We start from the raw sequence: 11,077 nt of genomic DNA, 5'->3' as shown, positions 1-11,077 counted from the left end.
GGAGCTACGGTGTAAACAACAGGGTTTCAGTGCTGGAGCTGATACAGTGATCATCGTGGGGAACGTTTGATGAGCTCGGTGAGCTGATTAAGACCAGAGGGAACTCAGTGAGTTTGATGCGCTCCATGCGACGCTGTACCGGGACTGTCACACCCTGACTGCACCGACCACAGCATGATCATACCTGGCTGTACGACTTCTATGGCGGACAGGAACTAGAAGCCGGTAACAGCAATCTTACCAGCTTGGGATGAAAAAGGATACGTTCAGTGAAACATTTATTTACATAACAGGTGACTACTGGATCTGTTGTTGTTACACCGCGTTTATTAAAATGTACAATGTATGCACAAAAGCAGAAAATATTTTTATGTTACATTTTTGGAAAGAAACAGCAGCACGTTATTTATGATTCAAACAGCTTTAAATGAATGAACAATTTTTAATTTGCATATTTTAGTCACATAATGCTGGTATCCACCCAGCTGGAGTTGGAGTGATAACATTATATATTTTTTACGATTTCTGTGTAGTTTTCACCTTGTGGGTTAGACTGCTCCCTGTGGTGAGGATAAATTTCCCGACCCACCTTACTTTACATCTACAATCTCAAATTTCACATGAACTGCATTTGTTGTTATCTTAACAGCATTTTTCTCACTAAGCAGCAAAATGTTCTCAAAGCAAAGAGTTGGTATGTTAAATACAAAAGACTCCTCAGCCTGCTGTTGGTACTCATAATGCAGTGGACAAAGAGACATAGGCAGCATGTAGCTGGGAAAAGGTTGGGGAAACGGTCCAAATTACAAATCTGAGAAACACAAAAGAAATATTAAATCTGAGGGAAACTACAACATGTAACTTGTATACAATTGTAAGTTACATTTTTATCATATTCATATGAGTATTTTAGTTACTAAGCTTGTTAACTTGCATTCATAATTGGTATAAATTTAATTTGATACTCTGTTAAAATAGTAAGACTGTTGTAAATATACTGTGTACTCAAAGAACTGTTAGGTGGTCTGTACCTGACATGCAGAACTACATGTGCTAGCATGTCCTTGTGAATGTCCTTTGTTAGCATGCTCTTATTAGCTTATAGCTCATTGCACTCAAAGTGCAGGATATTGTACCTATATCCTTAAAATCGCTTCTTCTAGCAATCCTTTTTTAAAAATGTATCCAGGTAAAAATCTCATTGAGATTAAAAATCTAATTTCTTCTTTCAGCAACTCTGTTTTTACCATCTTTACCCCATCCTCCTCTGTCACACCAACCCTCCTTCACTATCTATGAATCTTCTCTGTGGTGTTCCCCCTTTCTTCGTCTTTTGTCTTTGTCCAACAGTTGCACATTTTCCACCAGAACCCTGTTGTTCTGGGCCCTGACTGAATCAGTATGAAAATCTTATCCGCATGTTTGATTTGGCAATGATTTCATGGCGGATGCCCATCCAGATGCAACCATCCCAGTTTTTTCCAGGCTTGGGACCAACACTGGAAGTACTGTGGCTTGAAGCCCACTGTCTCTGCTGTACAAAATCATGATCAGATATAAACATCTAAATGTCTTAGTATATCATTTTTAAAATCAGAATGCATGTCTGAATATTTTTGGTTAGCTGAAGTTTTGCACCCTTTCTCCTGAAGCAGTCACTTCAGCTCTGAGCAGCTACTGCATTAATTGTGTTTACTGCATTTTAAGAATTTGTCTTCTTACCCAAAAAACCCCCAAAAAGAAAATAGGAGAAGGGGAATATAGTTTGCTTATCGTTTCTTTCTCATTATGCCTTTATTTTGCCACTTCTTGTTCTTATTCTAGTGTGAATCCATTACATCTTCACCGTGTCTGGGACACAGCTTAAGTCGTGTTATTTTAAGGATCACAGGATGTGTGTTTGCCTTTTCGTACATCAGTCTGTGTCTGTGTGTGTGTGTCTGTGCGTGTACACATGGTATTGTTCTAAGAGGGTGTTTGTCTCAGAGATAGTGTTTATGTCGCACAGGCCATTCTGTTTCTCAAGGTTAATGATCTCATTGTAAATCATGTCACATCCACCTTCCCTCTCCCCGACTCCCCTCTCTCCTGCTTTTCTCTCCTCCTGCCTGTCGCCTTCACTGAATCTGTCATTTGCTCTGTTGCTGTGCACATGTATGAATTTGCGTGTCTGTCGGAGGCGGTTGTTTATAATAGTGACTGCGTGTTGAATGTAGATGGGGACATTCACACGTGTGAGCGTGTAAGGGGAAAATCACATTGTTGCACAAGTGTGCATACGATGCACATTTATATGAAATGTCATTCCACAATAACAGTACATCACACTTTCCTTTATAGGTGGAGAAACTGCTTTACAGCCTCCTCTGCTGTTCTGCTCTCGTCGTCATGTATCTGACAGTTACACAGAAGTGTGTCTTTTCCCCCCGAAAACTCATTTATCAGTCCAACTTCTCTTTTCTAGTTGAAAAAAGTAAGCACATGCAGTCCTTCACAGTATTGGTAGTTACCAAAAATCATTTTTTATGTGTCTGTAATCATTAATCCACCAGCATGTTCCAGCTTTTTGATTGAAATATTTTTAATTCTAAAAATCTAATTATTTTTTACCATTTTACAGAAAAAAGTACTGCACACTATTATTGTTGATTAAGATGCCAAATTACAGTTTTTTAATTTGCATTCCTGAACAGATTAATTAGTTTTAGTGGTCGGATGTTTGATTTATTTCTGACTTCCCAGAAAAATCCAGTATGCCGACTCAAACGTGGTATAAAAACACAACATCAGTTCATTAAGTAGGTTTTTAGTTTTAGACAAGTTTTTGACAGATTTCTAAAATATATTTCTTTTTTATGACATGTTGTCTAATAAATTTGTTACACACTGTATTTGTGTTCTGCTACATAAATTAAAAGGGATGCAACACCTTGCAACTAAAGAGTAAAATGTGTGAGGTACATTATCTCTGATGTGCTCTTGTTTGGAGTGGAAGATATTAGCACCTCATAGGTGACAGCTGATGAAGAATCAACAGAAAAGTCTGTTTTTATTATCTGATGATTGATGTGAAAATGAATTACAGTATTTTGTTGTTGTTCTTTGTTTAATGCTATAAGAGATCTACTAATGAAGTTAATCATAGCATGCACTAGAAACTCTTGAAACTTTTTTTTTTCTTCGTTCATGTGTAAATGGAGCTCATAGTGCAAGACAGTGCCCTAAAAAAGTATCTTACCTAACCTATTAAATAGAACTTATTAATTAACTTCTTTTGGAATGCAGAACAGTTTTGTCTTTAAAGCCCTTTTATTCACTCATATTATGCTGTAATGGTGTGTAATTCTAAAGCTTGCACACATTTAGCCTGGATCTCTGCAGCCCCCTGGAGTCTTTGAGCTCAGGACGTTAGCCCACATTGTTCTCCATCTCACATTGCTCCAACTGATTGCTGTTGACAATGCTGGCACGGTAATGTTGAGGTTGGCAGAATCATGCACATGGGTTAATCCTAATGTGCAGATTTCTGACTCACTGTCCATCAATCATAATGTGTATTATATCAGCATTACTGGCAGTAAAATGAAATGAAAAATTCATTTACTGTGCATAGGTGGGTGTTTGATAGCCTGTGTACAGTCAGAGCAGCGAATTAGCCCAACACAGTGGGGAAAATACACTTTAGTTGCTTATATAATTTTAAAAAATGGACAGTTTGTCTCTTCACTGGAAACACAAAAAAACATCCTTTGTCAAAATACTGTGTGTTTCTAACATATAACTGATAGTACAGTAGACCTAAACATCTCCAATTTGCAGTGGATGAAGTCTCAGACCACCCACTGTCCACAGTAACACTCCTGTTTAGAGACCTCTCATGCTTTATTAAAGTCTTCCCCTCAGTCTTCCCCCTTAACATAACCTGTACCTGCGTGACACTGCATTATCATAACTGAATAAAGATGGGTCTGAGTGAGTTGGCAGCCTGTCTATGTGCAGAGAGCACAGCAATGATCCGGACTTGCCGCTGTGTCCCTAGCAGTCTACGCATGTCTGTATGCATTGTGAGGTTAGACACACGGACACGCTGGTGTGTCTTTGTGAATGTGCCTCCATCTGTTTGCTCACTGTATGTGTGTTTCCTCTCTCAACACTTTCTCTGCTCAGGATTTTCAGCCCCCTGTAGTGGTAATGACAGGTCGCGTTGGCCCCTCTCAGACAGTTTGCTCCTGTCAAACATAGTTTCATAGTTTCAACCAGACACTTTCAGCTCCTGCTGTCCTGGGACCCTCCATCACAAGCTGCAGGCCAGCCAGACATTTTGCTCACACAGCAGCAGATCTCGTTTTCCTCTGCTGGACTCCCCTTTCCTTTTTTTGAACTTTCTCCTGTTTCCTGATTTCTTATGGCTTCACACCTGTGCTGCAAAAAATGCACAATGTCCTTCAATGTACTCATACTTGCTGTTACACAAACTTCTTAGGCCAGTATATAGCTGTGTGTTTTACATGTTTACATCAGGTAAAGATACCTTGTGAGAAGTTAAAAATAGACATTCTAATTACTTTGGGTAAGGGGCAACTAATGGGGCATTTATAAAATGCAAACCTTTCAAAAACTAAACCTTTGTGGTAATTACATTAAGGACCACATTTTGCCATGGTATCACATCCCAACAGTCTGAACTGACTGATGTAAGCTTCCCTAAAAACAACACATAGTCTAGATTTTAAACTACACAGTTTTTGTGACATGGCAGATGGGGTGCAGCACTTTGGCGACAGTGGGAAGAAAAAGCTCCCTTTTAACAGGAAGAAACCTCCAGCAGGCTCCAGGAGGGGCGGCCATCTGCCGCAACCGGTTGGGGTGAGAGGAGGAAGACGCAACAAAAGTCCTTATGTTGGTTATAAAGCACTTAGACACATGTGGCTGAATGAGGCACATTGTATATAGTGCTTAAGTAAAATAGGATCTCAAAATTTTGGTGAACACTTTCAGAGCAGATGCCTTAATTGTTGCATTTATACTTTTATGTACTTTGTGACTTTTGTTTCAAGAACAGAAGTCGCAAAGTGATTTAAAATCTAGCAGATTGGCTAATTGGAAACAGGTGTGACTAACACAACACAGGTGAAATTGATTAAGGGAGGGCAGCAATCACAAAGGAGACGTCACTAACAAAGACATTAAGTAAAAAAATAACATTCAGTGTAAAAAAAAAAAACAAAACACAGGAAATTACATAACAAATACCCCGCAGGTTTGACCTGGACATCCCTAAATAAATGATCCGGTTCCTTCACAGGTGGGGTCAACACACTTGGCTTTTCACCGAAGTCTAGAGTTTAAGTCTTTTATGGGGCAGATTAAAATGAAACTACTTTCTTAGGAATAAAAAGAAAGAGAGCTTGAGGGAACAACAAGTGCACGCATTTCCTCCGAGAGTCAAAATGTGGAGTTGAATAAAAACCACAGTAACTAGTGATGATGACCTCATCATGCTGCATTATCCTGCAGTGGTCGCAGACCAAAGTATTATTACTACATATCACAGCTGTGCTGTGTGCTGTGCACACAGCTTGAGCCTGTATTTTTTTTGCTGCAGGTATCACATGAAGCAGTGATTTTCTTTTTCTTTTTTTTCTTTTTTTATGCATCCGGAGTTTTGTTTCTCTATTTACAGCGTCTCAGCCAGGTTTGTTGAAGCTGTTGTGATGAATGCATAGGAGATACAGGAGGCCTGACACATAGATCCAGCAGGCTGATCATTAACAGAAACAGATTCATGAGGAGAAGCAGCAGAGAGCTTAGGAGAACGAATATAAATGTCCTCGTATATGTGCTGGATACACTATTTATATGAGTGAGTGGCTGCCTGAGAACCATATTTATTTCTTTTTTTCCAGTCGTACATTAATCCACCCACAAATCCCTACCATCTTAAATCACATATAGAAGCAGAAAGGGGAGGGGGAGGAGGGGGAGGGTACGGCACAGTTGTTCATTACAGCCTTTCTTCTTTGTGGAGGTAGCTTGATGGCCACTGTTTCCATGGTAACTGTTTGAGCAACCTCTGCCCACAACATCTCAAAAGATCAGAGATGTTATTTTTAAAGAAGCATGAAAGAAGATGATTTCTGAAGCCCCAGGGAAACAAAATTCTCGCACAGACGTGGTCGACCATTAGCAAATGTTGGGAGTCATTTTTGATGAAATGCACGGCAAAGGGCTTTGACATCTGCGTGTTTGTGTAGGACTTTAATAGCAGCTATGCCATTACAGAGTTCAACAGACACTGAAAAACAATGATACTCACATCCTGTACATCCCGAGTTTGTTCCAAAAGAACAAGACGGTGAGTTTCGGAAACATTTTAACTTCTTTTGCACAGTTTTCTCAGCTTGTAAAGTTTATGAAAACATAAAAATATAATACTCACTGTTTTTATCGCTTTCTCATCGGTAAGGATTTTTTGAACTTGTGATATATTTGCAGCAAAATTATTCATTTACTGCTGTGTTCACCAATAATGTGCCACTAGTGCCTAAAAGTTGTTGCTTTGCTGTCATGGTATTTAAAATATTAAAATTTCCATCTGCGCAGGCTTTAAAGTTCAGACACAAGGTTCATTGTTGTTTTGTTTATATTTAGTTATACATTTATGACAGGGTGAGGTGTTTGTCTGAGTTTACTTTTCCCTTAATTTTGTGTTACTATATACCAAATTAATAATAAACTTGTGTCATTATGTTTTCATCTAACACTTTTTTTTGCTCTTCTTTCTTTCACACCCTCCCCTCCAGATAAGCCTCATTTAATGTGAACTTGAATCTGAATACCTCACTCACACGTTTGATTTAATTTCCAGGGGACGATGTAATGTGTCTTTTTTCACATGTACTGGACTCAGCAGGACTTGGCTCAGACAATAAGAGTCTCTCTCTCGCTCTCTGTTCTCATTTACTGTGTCCGGGGTTGATTTGTCACCCCCTCCCCCCTCTTTCTTGATGAGGGACTTCAGATGAGTGTATACAGCAAATCCTATGTAGCGCTGCAGGATCCTCAGTGGACACACTTGCCAGCGTGTGTTTCCATGGAGACGCAATTTGTTCACGTGCCCCTGCAGCTTGTGTCATTGACTTCAATTAGTGCAGAAGGCCATCTTGCCTGAGCACATACTTACACAGAGAGCCAGCCTCAAAGGTGGGAGAAAATTGTCAGAGGAGATCTAGGAGCTTGGGATCTGTCCGAGACTGCTTTACAGGACTGCGGAAAGCTTTGTGGCGTAATGGCATTCATTTAAATACTGGGACATTGTCAAAACAAACAAAAAAAGACTCTTGGGACTAAAGCTGCAGCAATCAACGGAAACTGTAGAGCCAGTCATGTATACTTTATGTCAGTAGCTACAACAAGCATTCTTTTAAAATTTAAGTAGGTGTTTTTGACTGCTTAACCCAGAAATAAAGACTGCTATAAAGAAAAGACCTAGATATAGACTTCTGGTGCTGGATAAAGGAGGCAGGGTTCACCAACAACAAGCGATGTCGTAATAGCTGACTATCAAATCCAAAAATTAAACATGAGTTCAAAAGTAATTCAATTTCTAGAGCAGAATTAATCAAAAAATGCAGGGACAAACAGGACTTTACAAAAATAGAGCATACAGAAGAACATATGCAAGACTATGGAGGCAAAACGACAAATGGCGAGCTGAGTACATATAAATGTAAGGCTAAATGAAATAACAGTAGTACTACTGGTGCCCATCAAACCACCAGTGCTCAGTGTTAGGGAACAGTGTCAACACAACTAAATGCATAAAACAGGCATGGTTGGCAACACTGACTACACTGAGAGCACAGCTTGCACTTTGTGTTTGATTTGAGGCAACATTATGGAGATTAAACTCAACTGCTATACAACTTATCACACTATGTGCACAGAGTACTATATGAGAGTGTAATCTGAATTGAGACTTGTAAGGTGAAGGGATCTAAATAGCTTATCGCTATAGTCAATAAGGAGGTTTATGCTACAAGCTAAATTTAAGCCAAGTTTAAGTGCTTTCTTGTATATATTCAGTGCTTTAACTGTCACACCCTAATCAAGTGTCAGGTATAGAAAAGTCCAATGTCTTAGCCAAGGATACTCCTGTTGCCATTATTTTTGTATGTATTTGGCGTTTTATCGAAGTGAATATCCTCTAGACACATGTGACATCTGTTTTATTCAACACAATGTCAGGATATTCTGCTCAAAATTAAAAATGTTAACCTTCAGAAATGGTCAGAAACATGTGCCATCTGGTAGATAAAGCAGATCACTGCATGTATACAAAGTCTGGCCTGCTTTTAGAGGAAATGGTGAAATATCAAAGCTCAACTGTTGTTGTTTTCCCTCTGGAGGCCATGGTAATCTATCCTATCCCTCTATCCAAAAATGCCCACGCTCCAACTTTAAAATGAATTAGTCCACCTTAAAGAAAGGCGAAGGGTGTCCCAGGTTTCATTTGCCAGAAGATAATTTCTATTTCCATGTAGACAGACAAAAACATTATTGGCAAATTGGCAGGATGTGTCTTTAAAGTGATTCAACCTTGACTATCCCAACTCATTACAAGCACACTCCCAAGCTGCATCTGTAATTACTGTGAGCAGGTGCATTACTCAGCCTCATCGCCACAGAGTTGGAGATTTAATTTAGAGATGCTGCCCGGGATATTAACCCCGCTAATTACCACAGCGAGCTCTACGTTCAGCCACAGGGATGAAACGTTGTGGACCTCAGGGCGCGGAAAAGCACACAATTACTTTCTCTTTTATTCAGAGGGGAGCACAGGTGGGGAGGACGTGGTGTTTGCACAGAGGAATTGAGCTCTTGTGGGCAAATTGTGCGAACACCGTGGAAAACCGCTTCTTTTTTGTACGGATGGATACACAGGAACAGAGGTTTTTGAAGTTAAAGCGGAAAATTAAAGTTAGTCAGTCCCAGATTTGTAAGGTCTTCATTACACCCCCCCCCCCAAAAAAGAAAAAATGCTGGCATTGAATTAAATGGACTGACACAGCAAGAAAATATGATGCTGATTTTTTTCTCTGGTGATGAGCTCAATATGTTATTTAGCTGACTCAGAAAATTATTTTTATTTATGGTATGTACACTGTTGTTATTCCCAAACTTTTTTCTGCACACCCAATGCACTGAACACACACGGTCACATAACACTAGATTGATTCATTGATGATAGGCAGTCCTGTTTAACCTGTCAGCCCTTTGAAAAACGTATCCAGTTTCTATCTGGGCAGAACCATATGTCACTTTTATTTAGCCTTGCTGCACTCTCCCCTCCCACTCATTCCCATCCTCTAAAATGTGCACCATAGCCCCGTCTATCACCTGCTGCTTTATCCTCTTTATTTTTCTAAAACTCAGTAGCAGTGGTTAGCATGCATGTATACTGATAAATACCCTATATGGACAAAAAGAAAAGGAAAACTGCATGGCATGATGTTTCATTTTATAGCCTGGATAGCAGAGGATCAGTCTGTGAGAGCCTCAGCACTCACACACTGCACCTAACCCCTACAGCACCTCCTGTAGATGGTGGTCCAACAGAAGGGAAGGCCCATCTCTTCTTTAGCTGGGCCCCATTTGCTAGGCCCTGGCCACCAGGTGCTCTCCCTCACTCTTGAGGCTTTACTTCAAGATTATGGACAGAATTTCTAGGCTTACCCAGATGGCTCCTAGTGAACAAGAGACCTGCATTATTTCTAATGTACAGCAGGGGGCAACTCTACAGGCTTATTGATTTCAATTGACTTGTTACCTCAGTAAATATTTTCTTAATACGTTTGTGGTTTAATTAATTTCAAGTCTTACTTAAAAAGGTGTGACACTTACTTTGCATATTTTAGATATTTAGAGTTAAATACATGAAACCATACGAGTGTACAGTGTTCTCGATTTAGCAGCCTCTTATACTGTTTCACCTGGTTTGAAAATAATCATGACAGCACCCAAATGCTCCAGTTAAAATTTCAAAATGGAGCGCAGAACTCAGTGTCTTGCCATCTTTTATATACAGTGCATGCAAGGAACAAATCTACATACAGATTTCCACGTTTATTTGTGACATTCTGCACATACCAAATAATTTATTTGAAACTAAACTTAAAATATGAATTTAAATCAAATAAAGTAGCTTTTTATTTAATCATTTGAAATAGATTTTTTTTTTTAGAAATTCTTTCTAAAGACTGGGTTTGCCAAGAGAACAACAAGGAATTAAACAGACAAATGATTCTGCCAAAAACTACAAATGAGTGAAGTATCCAGTTCGTGTGGAATAAAGGATCAAGGGCAGAACAGGTACAATTCCAAACGCTCGTCAGTGCAAATTTAACGGGGAATGATCACACTGATCCCTTTTAAAAAAGCTGTAATTCCCTCAGATCTCACAATTTTAGGTCCCTCTGAATGTAAGAGGATGTAGAGCTTGATGACACATTCAGTCACTGAGCAGAATTTAAAAAAACAAACAAACCTCAATTTATTCATCTTGAAAGTAAAATATAATCCACAGAAAGTCCAAGAAAGTCCAAGAACAACCTGTCAAAAAGGGCACTGCTCTGTCCACAATAACTCCTTCTCACTAATGAGCCAAAATGTAAAAAACAAAAAAGAAACAGTCAACATGTGTAAAAAACCAAAAAACAAAACAAAACCCAACAACGAACTTTGAAACTGCACATATTTGATTACTTGTTCTTGCTCAACCTTTTCTTCTCTCACACAGTCTCAAAACACTGTGGCATTTTTTATTTCATGTGCATCTGCGTCAGAATTTTTCCTTTCATTGGAAAACAGAATAGGGTGATAGCTGCCCTGTGATCTTTTATTCATCCATTCGTCCTCTTCTCCACACTCCTCGCCTCCGCATCAGGGAGCTCAGCATCTGACAGCCCTCACTGAAAACCACCAGCTGGAGTGACAACAAGAGGAGAGAAGGAGGTATAAAAAAACGAGAGCAGAGAAAGTGTGTGTGTGTGTGTGTGTGTGTGTGTGTGTGTGTGTG

Source organism: Haplochromis burtoni, unplaced genomic scaffold (assembly GCF_018398535.1).
Source record: "Haplochromis burtoni strain Fernald_Lab_line unplaced genomic scaffold, NCSU_Asbu1 Contig_3, whole genome shotgun sequence".
NCBI classification, from domain to species: Eukaryota; Metazoa; Chordata; class Actinopteri; order Cichliformes; family Cichlidae; genus Haplochromis; species Haplochromis burtoni.
Note: the sequence above shows the minus strand (reverse complement) of the source record.